The sequence below is a fragment of the Molothrus aeneus genome, unplaced genomic scaffold (assembly GCF_037042795.1).
Source record: "Molothrus aeneus isolate 106 unplaced genomic scaffold, BPBGC_Maene_1.0 scaffold_35, whole genome shotgun sequence".
In the NCBI taxonomy this organism is placed as follows: domain Eukaryota; kingdom Metazoa; phylum Chordata; class Aves; order Passeriformes; family Icteridae; genus Molothrus; species Molothrus aeneus.
In genome coordinates this window covers 2,187,212-2,212,031 of record NW_027099016.1, presented here as the reverse complement: position 1 = coordinate 2,212,031, position 24,820 = coordinate 2,187,212, and the positions used below count along the sequence as shown (strand labels likewise).

The 24,820-nt window shown below is 47.8% G+C and overlaps 1 pseudogene; it reads right to left on the bottom strand.

Moving 5' to 3' along the window:
* Positions 1–1,171: 1,171 nt before the first annotated feature.
* On the bottom strand, positions 1,172–22,535 carry LOC136570599 (uncharacterized; annotated as a pseudogene).
* Positions 22,536–24,820: the final 2,285 nt, after the last annotated feature.

Sequence of the window (24,820 nt, the reverse complement as noted above, 5' to 3'; positions counted from 1 at the left end):
GTGAAATGGTAACTATTTCTAACTGGTTTTTAATAAACAACGCTAACTTCTTTGAAATATAAGGTCCAAGATCAATAATAGGGCCTAATAAGGTGGAACCAAGGGCAATCAGTCATGGGGGCTGACTGAACCATGACTTAGGATATCTTTGCAGGACTTCCTCAGTTTTTTGGCTGATAATTGTTAACACAGTTGACGATTTGAAATCATACATTTACCACAGCACCGAACTATCCTCCCAGAGTCTGCGACAGCTGACCTTAAAAGAAGAGTGATGTTGAGAACTCATGTCCGGATTCACGTTTCTCCAAAACTCCCTTTGAACCTTTTGACGCAGAAAAACTCTGGGCTGATTGGTGATCATTCCATTCAAGTAGAGCCAGAACCTGGCCAGAGTTCGAACTCTACTTGATGGATACCACTTAAAACAAGACTTTCAAAAACATTTATGTGAACTATGACTGATAACATTTTTGTTGAGCTTTTTCCCCCAGTCCTTCTCTGCGCCGGCCTCTCCTTTAGTTTGGTCACTGAGTTTTTCACGACCCCGGTATGGTCTGCCATCAGGCTGCTTGATGATTCGTCACAGCCTTTAGGAAGCAGGGTATACGGGCCATGGGGGCATCTGAGGATTCAGTCCTGCAAAACAAGCTTTACAAATTTCATTAGTTTTTGCCCTGAAGGTCCAGTTTTATTGACTTAAGTGGGCACCATTTAATTTTACTATTTTTCTTGACGGCTGTGTACCCTCACCCTATGAGTACCAGCCTCCAACCCGTTTCCCATTCTCCTAACTAATTTTTAATCATGACTTGTGGGCCTTCCTCTAGTGCCCGGGTGGCCCAGTGCCTCTGGGCAGGACTTTTTGTTTTGTCTCCCCTGGGGAACTGATTTAAAGCCAGCAGGGCGGTTGCTAGGATGCGCGCTTGATCTTTTGGCGGGATGGAATTGGTAAAACCCTCTGTCAGGCTTCGACCTCGCCCCTTTGTCTTAGCATTGGGCCGCTCCCTCCCTCTAGGCTTGCCCCGCCTCCTGCTGGGGGAGGCCAGTGCCTTGTAATGAGATTTCCAACCCATGCTTCAAGCGGCGTCAGCTCCCCCTCTGTGTCTTTTCCTTCCTTTTTGCCTGCGCGTGTCTGCGCTGTCCTGCAGACCTTCTCCGTCTCTGCCGATCACGCCCGTGTCCGCATCCCGCCCTTCTGGCGCCCACCACCCCGTGGCGCGTAAGGCGGAGGCCCCGCCCAGGCTCCCTCGGACTCTGAGTCAATGGCAGCGCCCCGCGCCTCCGAGTTAATGGCGGTGCCCCGCGCCTCTGAGTCAATGGCAGCGCCCCACGCCTCCGAGTTAATGGCAGTGCCCCGCGCCTCCAAGTCAATGGCAGCGCCCCACGCCTCCGAGTTAATGGCAGTGCCCCGCGCCTCCAAGTCAATGGCAGCGCCTCACACCTCCGAGTTAATGGCGGTGCCCCGCGCCTCCGAGTCAATGGCAGCGCCCCGCGCCTCCGAGTTAATGGCGGTGCCCCACGCCTCCGAGTCAATGGCAGCGCCCCGTGCCTCTAAGTTAACGGCTGCACCTCGCGCTTCCTCTAGCAGCCCGTCCCAAATGACCGCTTTTCCCTGCAGCCGGTGTGCCTGAGCTTGGGAGCTGCGAAGAGCATCCCCGCGGCTGTAAATCCCCACACTCGACAGACTCACAATCACCCGCAGTCTGCGCGGCCGCCCCCACACCCTGCCGGGGCCCCGCCTGCACACAGTCCTGTGTGGTTTTCCACATTTCCTGCTCCTGTTGAACTTTTCGCAGAGCCTGCGTGACTCTGCCCCATAATTTAAGATTTCGCCCCGAGCCTGAGGACAAAGCCTCCTCTGCTAGGGCCCTGGTACAACTATCCCACACTTCGAGGTGGAAAATATCCACCAGCTGCCCAATAACCCCAATCCACAGGAGCGTCAACACTACGAGGATAAAATCTCCTGGCTCGCAGTCTACGCCCCACTGCCTATGAATTTTAAAAATGACCTTTGGGAGGTACTCCATTTTCTCCTTCGCCGGTCCTTGGCGCCAGACTTCCTCCTTTGCTGGCCCTTGGTGCGAGACTTCCTCCTTTGCCGGTCCTAAGCGCAAGACTTTCCCCTCTCGCCGGTCCTCTGGGAGCGTCCTCCCCGCCGGGGACAGTCCTGCTGCTCTGGCTGCCGTTCACTCGCCCAGGCGGTTCCTGCTTCCCAGATTGTCCCGGGTTTTGGCACCACTTGTTGCCGCCGCTTGGGGCATGGAGTCCTGGGTCGAGAACGGCTCGGTGGCAGCACCTTTGCCACACAGACCAAGTACACGCACACACCAATGTGGTGGACGGTAAAATGGCCTTGATTAACAGTTGAACCAGGTCATTTATAACAGGGGTTAACGGTAAAAGGTAACAGTAAAAGGGGAGGGGTTCTGCCTGACCATAACATCGAGATATCTTAACCTCCCACACATCGGACCCTCAGGACCCTGCTGCCGTAGCTGTACTGACAGCCCTGAGGAGCCAAATCCCCATTCCACCTGAAAGGGATCTGTGGGATGGACAGGGTCCAGTGCTTGGTGAGCTGTTGCTTCAAAAAACAGCAATTGCAATGCTTCCTCCTGAGAAGGAGTCCAATCCCATTTCACCCCGTTTGCTCAGCAAGTCATAAAGGGGCCTGGCAATTATTGAAAGATCTGGAATGTGTTTTCTCCAGAGCACTAATAATCCTAGAGCTTGCTGGAGATCTTTCCTGGATTCAGGCATTTTGATCTGATCTAAAGAGGTTAGGATATCAGGTGGAATACATGTCATACCTCCTTTCCAGCAAATTCCCAAAAACTTCTCTTCCTGAGAAGACTTCTGAATTTTCTCTGGGGGCATCTGCAAATCAAGACTTTCTAAGTGAGAGATTATTTTCTGCTGATGTTTCCCTACTACCTCTATTTCACACACCGCCCCCCCACCCCACCCCAGAATGTCATCAATGTATTGATAAACAGCTACGTTGTCAGGTTTGGGTATTTTTTTCTAATTCCTGGGCTAAAGTAGGGTGGGCCAAAGTGGGGGAGTGTTTGTAGCCTTGGGGAAGCCTAGTGAAAGTGTATTGCTGTCCTTCCCATGTGAAGGCAAATCGGTCCATATCTTCTGGCTGTATCATAAAAAACATGTCTTTGACATCTATAGTTGCCATGATTGAGTGAGCTTTTTCTTGAATTGATGTCATTAATTCAGCCAAATTTGGGACCGCTGCTGTAAGAGGGTCTGTGTTGGCATTAAGCCTGCAGAAGTCTACTGCCATCCTCCACTTCTCATTGGGTTTCCAAACTGGCCACACTGGCAAGTTGAAAAGAGAATGGGTATTGACTATCACTCCTTGGTCTCACAAGTCCTGTATAACTGGTTTGATGCCCTCTTTGGCACCAGAATGCAGAGGGTATTGTTTTACATGAGTAATTTTGCTAGACAGTGAGGAGGATGCAACTTGGAGCAGTCTAATGTTAAGACGTGGCACACCAAATGACCACAGGAATCGCTCAGAATCTTCCCACTGCCTCCCAGCAAGAATATCCATCTCTAATAAATTGTTTGGAATATCCCCAATTTTGACAACTAATTGATTCTCCTCTCCATGGAGCGTGAGTTTTACTAAGGCCACATTCATAGATTCTGAGTTCCTAGGGCATTTAAAGCACATCATTGTTTCTTTGTTGGAACAATTCTACACTTCTGGGCATCCTTTTTGTTAGTGCAGAGATTGTGCCCCAGTGTCAATCAGAAAGGTTACAAGTGCCTGTTTGAGGCCTGTGATAGCTGTGATCAGTATATCTCCTGATTTATGTTTAGTGAGCATTCTCAGATACATCCATGCTCCAGCCCTTCGCTCACCTATAGGGATGGAGAGCCTAGTTTCTCTGGTTCTGTGTTTGCTTTGGCTCACATCCTAAATTCTGAGGGAGAGGCTGGGAGAGGGTTTCTTTTGGCTCACTGGCTGGATTCTGAGAAGGGAGGGGTGCACTGGGTTGAACTGATAAATTCGGTTTCTGATAGTGCCAATTAGTTATTATTTTCTGTAATTTATCAAGGGGCAAACCATCCATCACCTCTCTGGGGACCCCCCTTTTAACTTCCAACAACCACCAACGTTGGCAGTTAGAGATCTGGTTTCCCTTCCCTAAATTTTCACCGTGAGGAGCCCTGATAAACCAAACACCGTTTGTTTTTTCTGATTTCTCCTCCAGGGTTTTTACAGGTCCATATCATCTACTGTAATTAATCAAATCTACTGCAACCTCGCTCCATGTCCAAACTTTACGGCTACTGGCAGGTGAATCAGATTGAGAAGCTGGGGGCTGTGAGGGGATGGAGTATGGAGTGAAACCAGGATCAGTAGATCCAGTTTGGTCAGTGGGGTTACCAAGGAATCTATCTAGTCTCTCTACGGGACCCAAGGCCATTATGGTTTTCTGTAAAATAATTGCTGTAGGTTTAGGAAGCCCTCAAATTAAAGGAGTCATAATTTCAGGCTTTACAGGTAACTGCACTGGTGACTGAAAACCAGGAATCAACCTTTTTCATGAATCATTTGCAGGCAGGTGGCTTTGTGGGCACCTTCCAAAAGCTGGTCGGGGGCACTGACTATAGCTAAAGGGTCTCCCCTTTCCAAAGGATTAATTCCCCCGGCCCAGAAAGGCACACATTGTGTCAGGGGCCACGTGTCACGCTTATCTCCTGTTGTTAGGAAAACTCCATGTCCCCAGTACCCACTGGCCTCCTGCTCAGTTAATTTAATTTGATCTCCACCAGTGAGGGACACTTGGAAGACATATTCTGTCCCTGATTCTTGTGGGAGGCACCCAAATTCTTTCTTCAGCTTAGCCAATTTGGTAGTGCTGAATGGTATTTGTTTAGTTGTGATATGTGGTTCAAAATCTTCATCATTAATATAATTATATTCTGTTTTAACCAGGGGTCTCAAATGAGGGCAGCAGTTTTCTCCACAGTTTTTTTACTGCCTCTAGTTCCTTATGGGGATAAATCTGTTTAATGTGAGGAGTTTCTTTTCCTCTGCCTGTGTTGAGGAATCAGCATTCAGTGAATTCTTAACATGTTCCTCTCTAAGGGCAGCTCGTAACAGATGGATCTCATTCCTTTCTTCATTTAATTGTTTTTCCAAATTTCAACTAGGCTTTGAAGGGAGTCCATTATAGCTTTTTCCTCACTTCTTCACTTTAAGAGAGTTTTTATAGCTGCTGTGAGACAAGCTCCCAAAACTGAGCAGAGAATAGTTTTATTTTTGCCCAGTTTAAATTTTATTTCATGTTGTAAAGAACATACTCTATCAATAACATTTTCCAAATTAAATCAGTTACTTTGTGCCCGTTCTTCTCCTCCGGGAGAAGGTTTGGCATTGTGTTTGGCTGGGAGAGAATAAAATTCAGCTTTAACTTTTGCGCTGAGGTTTTCCGTCATTTTGTGAAGGGACCAAACCCATGACGGGGAGGTGTAGACTTAAGGTACACAACCACACAGCCTCTGCTGTGTTTCCCTTGCTTCCCTTGGTGGGTGAAGAGACTAAGTGTGCCTGGGAGGTTCTACTCAGTTACTTCAAGTAGTCCCTTCACTTCCCAGACAGTCCAGATTCACACATACACAAAAACAGTTTCCCTTTTTGCACTAAGAGATCTTTTGTGAAATTCTGAAGGCAGAGCCCTCAATTGAGTATGGGGCTGCTTTTCACCTAGGCATGTGCAATTTGTGGGAAATTCAAGTCACCCTCCCTTGCTTTCTAGACAACCGCTCACCCCTTTCAGGGTATCGGGCTCGGTGCGGCTGGAGTGAAACATCCTTTCCCTGTTACAGACTACACACAACCCTGCAAACCCCTCTGTCTGTCAGAATCCTGTCCATGATGGCAATTTAATGTCACGATCCACTCGCGCAAGTGGGGTTGTGATGGTTCATTAACTGATCTCAGAGTGCAAAAACAACACAGAGGGGATTTCAGTCTTAATCAAAACAAATGCACCTTTTATTGAGTGCCCACAGCAGAAGCAATAGAAGGATTAGAAAGGAGATAAAGGATAGAGGGAGAGAGAAGAAGACCGGGGTGGGAATAGCTACCAACGGAGAGACAAAATCCTCATGGTCCAGCCAATAGATCCATCTTGTCACGTTGGGGAGAATCTCAAAATCTTTGGTTAACTCAGGGGTCTTTTATAGTCATCCACCAAGGGGAGAACAGATAAAAGACAATGGAGAATTAGTCTATTGAAAATGAGTAAGACAGTCCATGTTCCAAAACTAGACAAATCAATCTCAGCAGTGAGCGAGACCCATTGTTTTCAGGATTGGTGTCTATGAGAAACCAGTCTTGGCCCCGCAAACACACCTGCAGGCAACACTTGGCAAACATCCCACTTCAGTCAGGCCAGTGCCCCTGTGTTAGAATTTTAAGGGTCTCAGTCTCAGTCCTTGGGAGGAGGCTTCCCTTACAGTGCTTGTGAGGCAGATGAGGGATCTTCTATGGGGGGATCACCAGAGTTACCCCAGAAAGTTCATCTGGCCAAGAGGTGGGGAAATTCATGGGCCATTGTGATGAGCGGGGATCGTGAAGCAGGTGTAAGTGTACAGAGCAAGCCGCTCCCTGTCAGCCCCTGCTCGAAGCAGTTGTAACGTGGGGGCACAGCAAGCACAGCTGCAAACAATCACTTGGCGAGCATCCACCCCAACCAGGCCAGAACTCCAGCCAGGGTCTTCAGGGTCTTCCTCTCTGTCCTTGTGACGGTCGTGAGGCAAATAAGGGAAACTTTGGACCGTCTCTTACAACAGTTTACTTTATCTCTTCCTCAACAATCCCCCCTCTGGGAGATATCTTCTGTTATTGGGCCCTTGAGTGTCACTGCATGACTGATGAAAAATTCATCATCCCATTGTGAGATGCTCCGGCCAGAGGGAGGAGCCAAGCATTCCTACCTGGGCATAATTTGACATTTGGAAGAAGCGAGACAGCCTTTTCCCACTGGATTCCCAGAGGAACAGCTTTCTTTTCCACTGCATTCCCAGGGGAAGTCCAGGCCCATCTACGCCACCACTGGACCTTCAGAGGAAAACTCCACCCTTCTACAGGATCACTGCTTCAACAAAACCCCACCTGTCACTGCAGGAGCACTGCAGCCTCCATTTAATTGGACTGCTACCACCACTGTGACCCACAGGGTGTCAGGTCATATTCTGACTCTGCCAGTGGGGTTTTTTTGTTTGTACTATTGCGTTTGTATTTTTAGTTTTCCTAGTAAATAACTGTTATTCTTATTCCCATATCTTTGCTCGAGAGCTTTTTAATTTCAAAATTATAATAATTCAGAGGGAGGGGGTTTACATTTTCCATTTCACAGGAAGCTCCTGCCTGCCTTAGCAGACACCTGTCTTCAAACCAAGACAGAATGTCATCCATATAATGTAGGATAATGGCATCTGGGAGAGTCCTTTGGATGGGAGATAGGACAAGGGCCATGTACCACTGGCATATATAGGGGAGTTTTTCTCAGTTTGGGGGAGGACTCACCGGTGGTACCGCTTCAGGGGTACCTATCTGTTGAGGGAGGGGATGGAAAAGGTGAATCTGGGAGCATCTTGAGGATGGAGGGGGATGTTGAAAAAGCAGTCTTTGATATCAACGACCACCAGTCTCGAGTCACAAGGAAGCAAGGACGGAGAAGGAAGGCTGCAAGGGACCCATGTCCTCCATGACCTCATTAATTTTACAAAGGTCATGGAGGAGTGTCCACCTGTCCTTGCCAGGTTTTTTGAGAACAAAGACAGAGGAGTTCCAAAGGGCTGTTGGAAGGTACGATGTGGCCCTTGGAGAGCTGCTCCTCCACAAGAAGCTCAAGGATATGTAATTTCTCTGTTGAGAGGGGCCACTGATCCACCCACGGTGGGGCGTCAGTCTTCCAGGTGATTGTGGGGTGGTGCACTCTGCAGTGGCCCCAAATAGAAATCCCGGGACAGAGGTGGAATATCAAGTCAAGCTCCCCACTGGGACAACAGGTCCCTGGCCCACAGGGTGGTGGGTGCCCTGACTACAAATGGCCTGATGGTGGCAGTTTGGCCCTCCAGTCCCTCTGTTGTGATAATACGCTCGCTCCTCATGGAGATGGCAGCTCCTCCGATCACTGAGGTGACTCCAGTGACAGGAGTCAGCTCCTGGTTCAGGGGCCATTGAGGTTGTGTAATGATAGTAACGTTGGCCCCTGTGTCCACCATCCCTTGTAGGTGGATGTCATTACCTTTATTCAACGACTGCACTTTATAAGGGGCTTGTCTTGGCCCATGATTTCAACCCAGAATGCCATTGGGTGCTCTGGGATATTGTCTATGCTTAATGGCAATAAAAAGGCTTGGGCAATCACAGTCTCTCTGTGCAGGAAGTGTGGTGGTTTTGTGCAGCAGAAAGTGACTGTGATTTCGTCAGCTGGCCCAACAGTTTGCACTTCCACTATAATATGCATTTCATTTGGTCCATGAATACATTACCTATTACCAGCACATCCCTCAGGCCCTCTAGGGGTCCATATTTTCTGGTGGGAATACGATAGAAAGCAGAGTCATCAAATTGTATAGACAAAGCACTCACCAGTTGGTGTCAGGTCCTGACCTGAACTTGCTGGAAAGCCTTGGTGACTCTGGTCTGTTGTTCGGAGTATGAAGAGCTCCGCGGGAATTTCCCCACGTATTGGACCTCCAGAATAGTGGAGAGGGTACAGTGAAACAGCTTTCCATTTGCTGTCTTCACACAGGGCCACCCTGCAGTCTGTTGGAAGTTTTTTGTCTGATAATGGTGCTGGTGGTGGTGAGGTTACTGGTGATAACAAAACTGAGAACAGTTGTTAGAATGTCTGTTGCAATCCATACAGTGTGATGAATGGCACCCCTTTGGTGGCTGCTGGTCTTTAGGCATTTTGTATTCTGGACAGTCCTTCAAAAAAAAAGGCCCAGTTCCCCACAATTAAAACATTTTGCAGCGTCTTGGGATGTTAAAAAGGCCCTCTCCCTTAGAGATTGCCCTTGCAACAGTGTGTTCAGTGGAAGATAATTTGTCACAGGCCTCATCCATCTGGTTGATTGTAGGTTCTGGGTCCAAGGGGAGAGCTCTTAATATTGTTTTGCACTCATTGTTTGCCTTTGCCAAGGCCATTTTATTTAGCACTTCCTTCTTGGCCTCTGGGCTTTCTATTTGTCACTCAAGTGCAACTTTAAGTCTTTCTACAAATTTTATGAAAATTTCACTTGCCCTTGTTTAATGTTAGTGAAGCTCTGTGTATGTAGGGTGTCATTGAGAGTGAGGAGCAGGGATGTCTTTGCAGCAGTGGTGATGTCACCAAGTGCAGCTTCTTGTAAATCCTTTGCTTGGTCTTGTGGCTTCTGGAAGTCACCTTCTCCTGCCATTTGTTCAAGGGTTAAATTTGGTTTGTTGGCATCTTTTGAATATGTGTCCGCCAGTGATTTGAGATGCCTTTTTTACTGCCTCTCCCACAGCATGTACTCGACCGGGGTGTGAGACTCTGTCCAAAGTTTCTCTCATCTGCCTCACAATCGCCATTGGGGACCACTGAAGAAAAGACCCTTGTCTGAAGTTTCTGGCCCTGTTGGAGAATGTTACGTGCCAACGGCTCCGAGACCTGAGCACAGTGCTAAGCTATTGTTCACAGGTGTTGTTTGCTGTATGCTGCACTGAGCCCAATGAAAGAAGAAGGGGGCATCTTGCCTTTTTGCAGCAATAGCCTTGGAAGCTGTCCCACCTCTCGGCCTGGCTGGACTTCTCCTGAGTTCTGGGTGGTCCCCCCACAGAAGACCCTGACCTGTTTTACAACCACCGTGACAGACAGACTGAGATGTAAGGAGCCTCTCCATCAAGGACTGAGACACGAAACCCCCATGTGAAAAGGCCCCTCTGCTCCTTCCAAGGACTGGGACTGAAACCCCCAGCCCGGGGCAGGTGTGTGGGGGAGGCAAGCTGACCAAAGCGAGATGTTTGCCTGCAGGTTGTGACCGCTGGACCAAGAACACAATGGCTCTCGTTTACTGCTGAGAACATGGACTACCTGTTACATCTATTCCTTATTGTATCTGTTTCCCCCCTGCCTTGCAATTTCCAATAGAGTTATCATAATAAAAACCTCTGAGTTAGCGAGAGACTTCGAGATCTCCCCAGACGTGACCTGGTGAACTCCATTGGCTGGACATCAAAGGACTTGGCCGTTCTATGTTTGGTAGCTATATACCTTCCTTTCTCTTCCTCCCTCTTTTCCTTATTTTTCCCTTTTTTCCCCAATTCCTCCCCAACACATTTGGCTGTGGTTATTCAATAAAGGTGCATTTGTTTTGATTATCACCGCAAACCCCCCTGTGCCGTGTCGGTTTTTTGCACCCTGAGATCAAATCCACGAACAATCACGAAACCCGTTCGTAAGGATGGATTGTGACACGGGGAGAGTAGGCAATTCATGATATTTTTATTTGCATGCACGACCAAGACACGGTCAGAGAAGGTGGCTTCCAGAAAGTTTTTTAAGAAATGCAACCCCCAACCATATTCCTTAGCCACTTTGCAGAGCTCCTTCAATTCCCCATATGGGATCGGCTCCCAGGAATTGATTGCAGTCACCCTTCTGCTGTGTTTACATATAATTGGCAAGCCCACAATCTTTTTGGTGAGCTCTGAGCCCTCCCAGTGGCTTCCCTCTGCAGCTTGGCCCAGTGATCCTCAGACTCAGGACTGGAATCCAAGTCTGGGAATCCCTACTCTCATCCTCCGAGGAGGATGGAGGGCACTTGATGACTGCATGGGGCCTCTTGGGGCAGCCAGAATCTGCCTGTTTGTGGGCGGCTGTGGAAGCCAATATGGGCTCCTTCTGGTCGCTGTCATCACCACTTCTGGCTCCAGTGTTGTGGGAATGGGAATGGGAGGGACCATCAGGAGAGGAGTCAAGAGAAGAGGGTGTAGGGATTTTGTGGAGAAAGGGCAGAAAAACTTGGAGAGGGAGAAGACAAGATGGTGGGGCTGGCCACATTCTTGGCACCATCTGGGAGAACAACTGGGGGTGGTAGAACTGGGTACATGGGCATTGGTAAGAGGGTTAGGAGAGAGCCCAAGGCAGCATGGCCAGTGCTGCCCTGGAGAGGGGACAGAGGACACTGGGAGATGTCAGGGTGACGGTAGCAACCCTGTGCCTGCTGGCAGGATCCATCTCCCGATCCTCCCTGAGGCAGGGAAGAGGGTTTAGGGATGTGAGGGGAGGAACGGGGAGAAGGGGTGTTAAACTGGGGTCCCGAATGTTTCCCAACATTTTCTACAGACTTAACAATAAGGCCAAAGGATAAAATTTCCCCACTGAAAGATCCCCTTTAATTCAAAGAATGTAGAACCTTTTTCCTATATGGTCCCAGAACTCGTTAGAACGGATTCCCTCATAACATCAGGAAAATACTTGAACAACCAATGAAGAAAACATTTTAAATCTCCCTTTGAAAAATGAAAATTTTCCCCAACAAGGATTCCTTTAACTTGGGTATAAACTTCCCTCTGTGGGTGGATCAGTTTGGCTCCCATCCCCACACTTCCTCCCAACATCCAAGAGGAAAAGAAGGCAAAGGAAAGACAAAAAAGGGTGACCCCCAAATATAGTACTCACATGACAGTGGGTCAACAAAACCTCTCCAGGTTGTCTGTCAGCTTCAACCAATCTTCTCGCCTCAAGAAGATTGCCGGTCGCCTGTGCGATTCCCCCAATAAAACTTAGGAATCTCCTCTGGGAATTGGCTGCTCCAAACATGGCTTAACTTCAGTAGCAAAAAAGCTACTGAAGACACCTCCAGGAATGCTCCGAACAGGTCCCTGTTCAGGCTGCCAGCTTCACAAGCCACAAGCCCGTTGGTGGTGGAGCGAGAGGCAGCGGAGCCGCGACCTTCCAGAAGTGTCTCCAGTAATGGAGCCGCTCGGTGGCACAGGCACACACACACACAATCACTGCAGCACACACTTCTCTCGTAGAATCACCAACGACAAAGAAATGGGAAGGGTCTTTGTACGGACGCCAGAGAAGGAGGTTTATTCCAGCCACGCACAAAGGGGTCCAGAGACAAAGACAAAAAGAACAGTGGAAGGTCTGGGTTTAAATACAGAGGAAAAGAGGGGGGCGGAGCAGAGCATCAGGGCCAATGGGCTGAGGGCTCAGGGCAGTACAGAGGGGAGACAAGGGGTGGCAGCCAATAGGGTAAAGAGGGTGGGACACTGAGGCAATATGGGGCCAATGGATAAGCAGGGAAGGGAGAACATTCAAGGACATATAAATATAAGGAAAAAGGGAGGGAGAGGCCAACAGTCCAACCAGGGAGGTAGAACTGGGTACATTTGCATATACAACAAAGCATCCTGGAAGAGGGTCTGCTCAATTGCCCTGAACAGGGGAGATTTCTCCAACGTGGGGTCTGTCTGTCTGTCCAAAGGCCTATAATGGCCTTTGTTCTGTAGGCCCACCGGCCTCCACAGACGCTCAGTAGAAAAAGGGGTTAGAAGCTTTGTTTGTGAAATTTGTGGGACATGCAAACCAGAATATTGCAGCCCTCATGATTGACCACCTGGCCGGAGAAGGAAGCCACTCAGACCCTGTTGGGCAAACCCACATTCCTAGTGAGGCCCTTGAGGGTATTACTGAAGCTGTGCATAGCACATTTTTAAAGGTTCCTGATGCTGTGACCCCCCAAAAAGTATTTACTTATGTAAAGCAAGGACTGGTGGAGCCTTATATGCAATTCAATGGCTGCTTGAAACAAGCTCTTAAAAGACAAATTGAGAATGACATTGCCAGAGAGGTGTTGCTTTCAAAATTAGCTGTTGAAAATGCTAATGAGAATTGTAAAAAACTTCTGAAGTCCTTGTCTAAGGAGGAACCCACCCTGCTATAAATGATAGAGGCATGTAACCACCTGTGTGCCTTCAGCATAGGGCAACCGTTACTAATGAAGCTTACTGTGGGGGCTGGTATAGCAAATGCCTTTGTGTGGAAGGGGCCAACAGCGGGCCTGTTAGCTAAAGGAGTGAGAAGAAAGGAAACAAGCAAGAAGTTGATAAGGAGCTCTCTCCAAGGCTGTAACTGAGGAGACCAAGAGAAGTGAGGAATTGAAGAAAGATAAGAAGAGAACTTTGCAGCTGGATGAAGTATTTTTAGAAAGTTAGTTGAAGTCACTGTAACTTATCCCCAATGATATTATGTTGATTTATTGTGGCCAATAGTTAGGGTAGAAGAAATACAAACAATTAGAAAGGGTATAAAAGGTCAGCCATGTTCGATAATAAAGAGTTGCCATCTGAGACTGCTTGTGGTCTCTGCCTTGTGTCATGACTGCCTTGAAAGCGACATCTGGTAATCCCAACGTGATTCAACACCCTTAAGAACATACTTGATCTGGACCCAAACGGGGTCCTTGCGACTGGCAAATGTGACTCACTGGGACGTAGTGGGGGAGGCGGCGTTGGTGCAGCTGAGAATGGCGGGTGGAAGCCACAGGGAAGTCCAGACCTGATTTTCTCCTATCAAGACACCTGGAAGTAGGTGAGCCACCAACTAGTAATGATGGGAAATAATTTATCTAATGAAGAAGAGACTGTTTTGGCTACATGAAAAGTTTTGTTAAGAAATAAGGGAATTAATACTTCAGACTATGCCCTTCATAGTATATTGCTGTGGGCTAAATCACAGGATTTTGGCACTGATCCTGACACAGCATTTAGTGTTAAAGCATGGGAAAAAGTCGGGGACAGACTGTGGGAAGTCATCTGAGTGGGAGATAAAACTGTTGTTGATCTAGCTGTTACCTGGGGATTGCTTTTTGAGGCATTAAAGGAATGGAAAACCGAGCGAGAACAAACAGAGCAGGACGTGGATGAAGAATCGGGGTTGATAACAGAAACTGATGAAGGGGATGAGGCAGAGGGGGCCTCTGATGGGGAACTTGGTGAATCTATCCTTGAAGAAGGTGCAGGTGCCATGCAAGTTACCAAGCAGGCTACCAAAGCTTCCAGGAAAGCTGCCAGAGCTTCTGGGCTGGATGCCAAAGCTTCTGGGAAAGCTGCCAAAGCTTCTGGGCAAACTGCCATAGTATCTCCTTCTCAGACTCCTAAACCTCTTTATGTCACAGCTGCGCAGCAGCTCGCAATGGTGCCTGTATACACCACACCACTGCACCAGGTAGCTGAAATGTCTTTACAGAGAGACAAACCCAGTCTTCTGCCCCCCTGCTTCCCTCTGCTCTAGCCCAGCCATCTGCCCCTTCGCTCCCCTCTGAGCTGCCTGAACAATCTGCAAGGTCGTATCCTCCGTTACCTGACAGTGACAGCGACAGCGAATCAAGTGATGAGTCTCCCGCAGTAACATCAGAGTTGGGGCAGAGAACTATTGACAGGTCACCTTCTAATAGCTGTAGCCCTACTGCCCCATGGACTTTGCCCCCACGTCAAGTAACTGGGTTTCCTTGACAGCCTCAGTGTCCTGGGTTGACTATATGATGCTTTTATCCCCAATTATGTTATGCTGAATAATAAGTTTTGCACCTTATATGATGTTGAATAATAAGTTTTGCACCTTTAAGAGTGTTCCAGAGAGTGAAGCAGCGGGAGAGAAGAAGCAGCAGTTTTTTTTCAGACACCGTACTCACTCCTCCACATTTCTGCTCCTGGACTGTTGTTGTCTGCGGATGGACAGACAGTGGGACAGAGCTCTCTTTTGCTTTTAGTTAGTTTTAGCTAGCTGAGGCAAAGAAGTTCCCTACTGTGGGGACTTTTGTTTTTTTCCCTTTTCCTTGGAGCTCTTGAAACCTGCTCTGGACTGAACACCCAGGGGAGCACGGGCAGCTGCATCTGTGGCCCACCAGGCCGGGCCTGGCCTGCAACATTTCCAGCACCGGAGGGACTGATCAGAGACAGAGTGAGCTGAGCCGCAACCCGGGGAGGGACTTTCTCAGTTTGTCATTTCTTTTGGAGTGGCAAGAGATTTTATTGTTTGATATTGTTAAGGTTTTATTGTTTAATAGACAGGTTTTTTCCACCTTTCTCCAAGGAGGTATTTTCTCCCAGACCAGTTGGGGGGAGAAGAGCAGATTGGATCTGCTTTCCTACTGGAGCTCCTTTGGGGGATTCTCTCCCAAATTTGCTCTAAACCTGGACACTCAGGAGTTTTGGGAATTTGTTAGGAAGAAAGCAGCTGAAGAAAAGAATTGGGACATGATAGAAAGATTAGGTGCTCCAAGAGTACCTCAGGAGAACAGTGCTAATGCAAATGTTGCCTGTGATAACCCTATCTATGGCTTTTCCAGGTTTTAAAGCAGCTCCTGGAAGAGGGCAGGATGACAGTCATCACGTCTTTGCCTGGAAGGTTGTGCAAGATCTCCAATCCAAAGTGGCTCAGTATGGCATTAATTCCTCAGAGGTAATGCAATTAATATGTGTAATTAATGCAGATATGCTTGCACCTTATGACATCATGCATATTGCTACTATTTCATTCCAGCCAGTACAATACGGTGTATTTCGAGAAACTTGGAGGCGAGTGGCTGAGCAGACAGCTGTAACAAATATGCAGTTGCCTCAACACGACCCTCATCATGCTGTGGGTGTTGATGCCCTACTGGGCACTGGGCCTTTTGCTAACCCAGATTCACAGGCAAGGTGGGATCCTTCAATTTTGGCACAAGCTCAGCAAATTGGCACGAGTGCTTTAATTAAATCAATGGAAATGGCAGCTCCAAAACAGAGATATGGTACTATACAACAAGGGATGAGAGAACCATTTTTGCAATTTGTGGAAGAGCTTGCTGCAGCTATTGAAAAACAGGGAGATGATGAATCTTTGCGACACAAATTCTGTATACGTTTGGCTAAAGAAAATGCAAACTCAGGCTGCAGAAAGATTATTGACACTTTACCTGGGGAACCCACATTGCCTCAAATGATTACTGCTTGCTCAAAAGTTGGTTCAGTAGAGCATAAAATAGCAGCTCTTGCTGCAGTTCTAAGACCTTCATCGAAATGCTATAATTGTGGACAGCAAGGGCACGTAAGGGCACAGTGTAATACCCAGAAAATAACATCTAAGCCAAGCGCAAACAGCAATGTTGTGTGCAATTCCTGTGCTAAATTTGGGCACTATGCTCAACAATGCAGGAGTAAATATCATGCAAATGGTCAGCTATTGCAGGGAAACAAGAAGAGGAGCACAAAGGGGCATGTGGGAAAACAAATACCCCAACAACTACAGCAGCAAATATGGGCCTCCCCAGCACTGCAAAGCCAAACATTTGTGAACAATACTCAGGGGCAACAAGTGGGTCTGCAGGGATTGATATACCCACCGCTGACACAGTAACCATTCTGACAAAAGAAATGTGCAAAGTGCCCCTCGATTCCTATGGTTGAATAGGACAGGGATTGAGTGCGTTTTTGATAGGGAGATCAAGTACCACACTTACAGGTATTCATGTGCATCTAGGGCTTATTGATGCTGATTATTTAGGACAGATTCATGCTATGGTACCCATTGATGACCCTCCTGTCACTATTCAGAAAGGAACTTGCATTGCTCAAATTGTACCTATTGTGAGTTCTGTTCTGAATACAGTGGACCGAAGTCATGGCACAGGAAGTTTTGGATCAACAGGGGTACCTCAAGTGTTCTGGGCTGAGAAAGCTATGGAGAACCATCCAGAAAAGACATGCATCCTCACTGCCAGTGGATGTCATCCAGGAACCATATCATTAACAGCCTTGATTGACACTGGAGCAGATGTCACAATACTCTCGTGACTTTGCTGGCCTCAATCGTGGCCTCTCACTCATGCAAGTTTTGGACTTCTGGGGTTGGGTGGTGCTACAACAGGTGGTTTGTCAGCCATTGTAATTAATGTGAAGCATCCTGATGGCCAACAAGCTAACATCAGACTCTATGTTGCCGATGCTCCTCAAAGTTTGTGGGGATGACATTGTTTATCTCAATGGGGTGTCAAAATACGTATTTTTAATAGGGGCCACTGTGATGCAGGGCAATGAATGTCCAGTTGTAGCCTTGATATGGTTGACAGATGAACCTGTCTGGGTTGGCAACCTCCATCACAGTAACGTTACTTAAGTCATCAGTTCATTTGCTTCCCACAGGAGTTTTAGGACCATCCAGGCAGCGTATGCATGCATTGTTTTTAGGTTGGTCATCCATCTCTTTGATGGGACTTTTTGTTCTCCTTGGAGTTTTAGACTCTGATAATGAGATTATGATCATGGCCTGGACACTCCAACTGCCTTTCACTGTTCCCCAAGGAACTTGAATAGCTCAACTGATTTTATTGCCCCAAACCATGAGCATACCTTTTACAGACGTAATATGAAAAAGGGGATTTGGGTCTACTGGAACACCCCAAATATGTTGGGTACAACCTATACTAGAACAATACCCCACATGCTGGTGTACTCTGACATTAAAAGGGCAAAAGATAACACTTGACAGCCTCATAGACACAGGGGTTGAAGTTACTTATCTCTCAAGCCAAATGGCCCTCACAGTGGTCCCTTGCTAAAGTTCTCCAGGCACTTTCAGGCATTGGAGGAAGCAGCCACAGCTGTCAAACCCACCACTGGATACAGATCAAAGGGCCCGAGGGACACCGTGCTCAATCATACTGTTTGTATTACCAGTACCAATGGTACCGTGGTGGGGGATGTTCTCTCCCAATGGGGCTTTAGGATTCAATCAGCTTTTTAAAGGGGGCCGTTGGAGAGCAACACTTTAAAACTAACCTGGAAAACAGGGAAAATGGTTTGGGTGGATCAATGGCCCCTACCATTGCAAAAACTTTGTGTATTAACAGAGTTGCTCCAAAAACAACTCCAGAAAGAGCATTTTGTCCTTTCTAACCGTCCTTGGAATTCTCACATGTTTGTTATCAAAAAACAAACTGGCAAATGGCGCTTACTCCATGATCTTTGAAAAATAATGCAGCTATGGAGGACACAGAGGCCTTACAGCCAGGTCTCCCATCTCCTACCATGATTCCCAAAAATTGGCACTTGACTGTTACTGATTTAAAAGATTGGTTTTTTGATATTCCTTTACATCCTGATGATGGTCCTAAATTTTCCTTTTCAGTTCCAAGCACAAACATGCAGGCACCCTTAGAGCGATATCACTGGATAGTTTTACCTAAGGGCATGAAAAGCAGCTGTACTATTTGCCAGTGGTATATTGCTAGGTCCTCAATTCTGTTCATCAACAAATGCCTAATGTTCTTTTGCACCATTCTATGGATGATATTTTTGTAACAGCTGAACAACAGGAAGTCATGGAGAAAGCCTTAGTTAGCCCTTGTCACCAAAGCTGTAAATCAGGCAGGGCTTAGCATAGCTCCCAAAAGGTACAAAAACATCCTTCGTGGAGGTATTTGGGGTGGTGCATTGGAGTCTCTTCAATTTCTCCCCAAGCTCTTCAAATTCAGACAAATATTTACACCTTACATGATGCACAGAAATGTTTAGGAACAGTCAACTGGGTGCACTCCTTGTTAGGGAATTCAAATACAAAGCTAAAAGTCCTTTGTTTGAATGATTAAAAGGAGATTCAGACCTTTTATCACCTAGACAACTTACATTTCAAGTTCAGCAGGCGCTGCAATGCCCAGCTGATGTCATAATAAACCAACAAGCTGCACACTGGGCACCTGAGCTGCTTTTCTTTTTAATAATCTTGCATCCAGCAAAACAGCCCCATGCCTTGATGTTTCAATGGGACCCCAATGCACCAGACTCTTTGCTTATCACTGAATGGATTTACTTACACCCCAAATTACTAAAACCATCAGTACCCAACATGAAATGATGGCCCAACTGGTTGTTAGGGCCTGACAGAGACTCGTTTCTCTTGCAGGAGGGGAATTTTCCACTGTTTTCCTACCTTTAACCACCTTTTATTTGAATTGGATAGTTCAGGGATCAAGGCTCTTCAGATGGCCTTTCCTGAATTCAGTGGACAAATCTCAATACATCCTCCAAAACATGAGTTGTTTTAACAGCTTTTAAAAGCTTTTTTAAAGCTTTTTTTTTTCCAATTGACAGAGAAACCCAAGAGGAGTGAGTTCCACTTCAAGCCTTAACAGTATTCACAGATGGTTCTGGTCACTCTCAGAAATCTGTGGTAGTATGGAGAGACCCCTCTTCTAGTGGGTCTAATGGAGAGCAGATTTATCCATATCTGAGTGGTCCCCCCCAATTGTTGAACTTGCTGCTGTTGTCAGAGCTTTTCAAAAATTTTCTGTTCCTTTTAATCTGCTTACAGATTCAGCTTATGTTGCAGGAATAGTGATGAGAGCCAAAGCATCAGTTTAGAAAGAGTTGAAAATTCACAACAATTTTATTGGTTGCAGCTCCTTGTTTTTTCCTTAGAAAATTGAACATTTCCTTACTTTGTTATGCATATTTGTTCACATACAGACCGTCCCAGATTTTTAGCTGAAGGGAACAGGCAAGCTGGCCTTTTAACAATGCCTGTACAACAATCTGTTCTGCCTAATGAGATAGAACAGCCTAAATTGATCCATTTGTTTTTTCACCAAAATGGTGTCACTTTGATTTGGCACTTTGGCATTAGTAAAGCCCAAGCTTCAAGAATTATTGCTGTTTGTCCTGGCTGCCAATGGTGCTGTTTTCTCTCTATTGCAGGAAGTATTAATCCCAGAGGGCTTCAGAGCCTTCAAGTCTGGCATCAGACGTTACCCATTTTTACTGAATTTGGTCATTTAAAATACATTCATTCCTCTATTGATACCTTTTCTGGTGCTCTTTTTGCATCTGCCCATTCAGGGAAAACAGCTTACGATGTCTCTAGACACTTCACTGCTGCTTTTGCCACTCTTGGTATACATCTGAAGTAAAGACAATGGCCCAGTTTATATTTCCCGTCGAGTTGCTAACTCTTTTGACTTATGGGGAATTATGCACAAAACAGGTATTCCTCATTCCCCAACAGGCCAATCTGTCACAGGCTCATGGCTCCCTCAAACATCTCTTGGTACAACAGAAAGGGGGGTCAGAGATGGAACCCTGCCAAGAGACTGCAGAAAGCCCTTTATGTGATCAACTTTTTGAATTGTTCTTTGATGGACTCCAACCCACCGATTGTTTGACATTTTAATCATGATTCACAATTGCAACAAAAGGAAAAAAACCCTGCATAAGTGAAGGATCCAGAATCTGGTAAGATATTGGGGCCTTATCCTTAGGCCACCTGGGGTAGAGGTTTGCTTGTGTCTCCACAGAGAATGGTCCCGAGTGGATTCCAGCAATGAATGTGAAGCCGTTTTTAAGAATCTTTGAGTGCATCACCTGAAGATTCACCTTGAACACCAACATTGGCGGAGAACCCTTGTGAACAGGACCTCACCACCACACCAGCGCCTGTTTAACCTCTAACAGACTTATGCCCTTGGGAAAATGGTTAAGATTACCCAGTGGTATCAGGGTTTACAGGGCTAGGAAAACTTCTGGGGGATTGGAGACTTGGTGGATGGATAAAAAATTTAGTTAAAATAGGCTTCTATGTATTAGGCATTGTATTATGTATTGTTATGGTTATTCCTTGTATTTTACAGTGTGTGAAAAAATTAATAGACAAGTCACTTAAGAGTGTATTTTTGTTTGAATGGATAGGGGGAGGTATGGGGAATAAAACAAAAAGTACAGTGGAACTGATGAAGGGCCTGACATCTTAGGCCTGATTGAGCAGAAACTGTGGGAGGGACAGACACAGATTAAGGCTCTCTGGGCAAGAGGGGACCAAGAAACAAGATGTGAAACTTAGTGATAAGATAATGTTACCAGGTGACCTGATGTCCTGAAGAATGTGTAACCAAGGGGAAATTGTTACAAAAAATGGAGCCCTATATAACTACCATACAAGTAAAACCCCATATAAATCCCTGGCATACTCAATAAAATTGGCTTCTGATCTAAACTCAGATGTCCCCGTCTCTCCATCATCATTAACCTCCCTAGGTGGGGGGAAGATGTTGGAGAGATTCCTTTCCCTTCTCTTTGTCCTGATGTGATTTGGTCGGTAATAAATTCACTCCCTGTGCCCAGGCTGGGTCTGTTCTCCCTGTGGCAGTGCTCGGGGTGGGATCTGTCCCATTCCTTCTCTCAACTCCCAGGCCTCTCCACAGGCAACAAGAGAATGCAATGAACAAGGATCAGCCAATCAGAGAGAGCAGTTCTGATGACTCACCAGTTGCTGGGCAGACCCACAGCACCCAGTGTTCCCTGGCCCCCACCCTCCCTGCTCAGTCACAGCCCCAATCCTCCCTGCGCAATCACAGGAGGTCCCAGTCAGGTGCAAGGCCACGGGAAGGGGCTGCAGCTGCCACTGGCTCAGGAGCTCTGAGGGCAGAAAAAAGGGGGTGACACCCGGATGGGGGACACTGGCAGGGCTTCCCTTAATGGTGCCTCCATTTGTGTTGGCCCAAGTGAGAGCTTCTGGAGAATCTCTTCCCACACACAGGACACTCATTGGGCCTCTCCCCAGTGTGGATGTGCCTGTGGGTGACGAGGGTGGAGTTGCGCCTGAAGCCCTTCCCGCAGTCGGGGCAGAGGAAGGGCCTCTCCTCAGTGTGAATCTGCTGATGTACTGAAGCACAGACAGACAACTCTTCAACTAATTAAAGTTGAAAAGAAGGGTATTTTATCGCAGTGCTGGACATATAAGGAATCATTTCCAAATGGATGTGCAAGGAGTTGCAGACTCCTGCTCTCTATACAGAAAAGGTTTTACATATCCAAGCAGTTTCTAAGGATGCATAATACATAATCATTATCTGCCCACTTTGTATTATAATCAGCTGAATACCTAATATGTCTGCGCAATTGCACTGCCTTAATTGGGTCTGTGGGATTTTGAAATAAGGGAGTGGGCGTATGTGAAGAAGAAAGCTCTCTTCCTCATGGTAAACTCTTCACCCATGGCGAGTTTGCAGGACTTTTTGATCTGCTGGTCATGGTCCAAGCCTCTCCAAACTGATTATTCTTAAGGCAAGATATTTCTATGGTCTCTGCTCCTCCACAATTGCTACATCTGTCCCTGTCACTCCGAGCTTTACTTTCTAATATATTTGTTACTCTTTCACTAACCTATGTGATTTTTGCTTAGCTAACATACCTTCTTAACTAATTTTAAAATCTTAACTAAAATATGTAATCTTCTACTATCTCAGTTATACTCCCAGCTGGCCCCTTGACTCATCCACAGTTTTCAATTATCGTAAATACATTTCCAGCTGATCCCTTGACTCATTATGATGAGATTGGAGCTGCTCAGAAACCACTTCCTACACTCGGGACACTCATAGGTTCTCTCCCCAGTGTGGATCTTGCAGTGATTGATGAGGTTGGAGCTCCACCCAAAGCCCTTCCCACACTCCCCACACGTGTAGGGCCATTTCCCCATGTGGATCACCAGGAGCCAGATCACATCTGAGCTCCAGAGCTCCAGCTGAAGCCCTTCCCACATTCCAAGCACTTGTGGGGTTTCTGCCAGCCACGAGTTGTCTCCACCACCTCTGAGTTCTGAATGAATCTCTGGCTGCCTTCTGGACACAGGGGGCATCTTTCCTCCTCACAGCTCCCAGGGCTGGGTTTGCAACCCCTCCTTGTGTGGGATCTCCAGGGCTTATCCTCCCCATTGGATTCCCATGCCATGGAGCTGCTTAAAACGGCCTTTTCCATGAGGTTCTGCAGCAGGGATTTGCTCTCCCTGGTCTCTGTCTGCAGCTCAGTGCCTGAGGAAGGAAAGGAAAGAAAAGAAGAGGAAGGAATGAGGAAGGAAGAAGGACAGAATGAGAAGGGGAAGGAGCTGTGGACAAGGACAGGATGGGATTTGCCTCTGTGCCAGAGGGAAGGGGAAGGAGATCCCCCCAGTTCATCCTTGGCAGGACGGCATTGGTAGCGGGGTTGTCCTGCAGCCAGAGGAAATGTTGGGCTGAGACATGAAACAGAGGAGAGGGGGAAAGGGGCAGTGACTTCCTCCTTGCCTGCCTCAGTGTCCCAGGCCATCTTCCTTTTCCTCGCAGCCTCCTCCAGCTCCATCCAGACAAAGATTGGGATTGACAAATCCTGGCTTGGGGGAAAAACAACAGGTGAGGCCCTTGGTCCTGCTTCCCAAGTCCAGCTCAAAAAGCAACTGCCCTGTTCACAGTTGGATGGGCCCAGACCCTGCTCATCTCCAGCCTCCCCCACCCCTCCAGGCTGACAGGATCCCCCAGCTCCAGGATTGGCCTTCGTTGCTCTCCCCACTCTGATGCCAATCAGAGCCCCAACACCAATGTCCCCCCCAACTGGTACCACTGCCCCAGCCAGTACAGACAGTTTGCCACAGGAACCTTCCACAGTTCTCCAAAGGGGCATCTGTGTCTCACCCTTGGGGCCCTGCAAGATCCAAACATCCCCTCCCCTGAAACAAACCCTCCCAGAGATCCTCCAATGGATTTGGGGTGAGTTCCCCCTCCCCACTCACCTGTGAGATCTGGGGGGATAGATGCTGCCAGGGCCAGGGGAGCTGCAGACTCAGCGGGCGAGTGGGAAAACAGCGTGGTTCTGCTGCGGCTCCTCCTCTTTCTATTCTTCTTCCTGCTCTTCCTTTGCCCATCCTCCGCTTCTTCTCTCCCTCCTCTTCCTATTGCTCCTCCTCTGTGCCCAATCCAGATCCTCCTTTCACACCCTTCTCTCTCCCATGGCTGCAGCATTTGGGTGGAGGGAACCAGGGAAACCCCCATGAGCCCCCCAGGGATGGGCAGGGGGCTTGGGAATCCACCCAGTGCAGATCCATTCCCCTCCAGAGCCCCAGGGAATCACTCCAGGGATCAAGCGATGGGGACACAGTGGGATCCCCACGGAACCACCCTTTTTCTATCCCATCCCCAACTTTCCCTCCCCTCTCCTATCGTTCCCCCAACCCAAGGACCCCTCCCAACTCAATCTGGGGATCCCATCCCTCTCCCACTCTGAATCCTCTTTTTCCCTGCACTCCCACCCCTTTCCCATCGTGCCTTCAGCTCCACCTCTCGTCCCTATTTGGTTTTGCGGGATGCAGGTCCCTCCTGCTCAGTCTGGGGGGTCACATCCCCCCTTTCCCTCAATTCATGCATCTCCTGGCTGCTTTTTCCTGGGAGCAATCCCTCAGTTTTGGGACTTCTGGGGTGTAGTTTAAGAGTGTGACAGCTCTGTCTGGCTTTCCCCTCCTGTTGTGGCCTCTCAGCTGCCCCTGACACCCTGGGGGTGCTGGGATTTTCTTCCTGGGGACAAAGATGTTCATCCCCTTCCAGGAGCCCAATGCCTGGCTGGGGCTCCAGTTCAGGGGGTCCTTGAGCAGCTGCCCCAGAACCTCCCCCAGGGTCTCCCAGCACAGCCAGAGCCACTTGGCCTGGGGTCCCCAAAGGCCTCGGCAAGCCCCAAATCCCTCCCAGGAACCCTCAACTCCCTCAAACCCAGCATCCCCCACATCCCCTGCAAGTTCCCCCCATGGCACCAGCCATGGCCATGTCCCCACATGTCACTGGCCATGTCCCACCATGTCCTCACCCACGGCTGTCTCCCCACCATGTTTCCATCCCTGTCATTGTTCCCCACATCTCCATCCATGCCTGTGTCCACCCACATCCCCATGAATGGCTATGTCCCCCTCCATGTCCATGTGTCCCCCAACTGGTTCAGGAAAAATAAAATACCTCTTTGAAG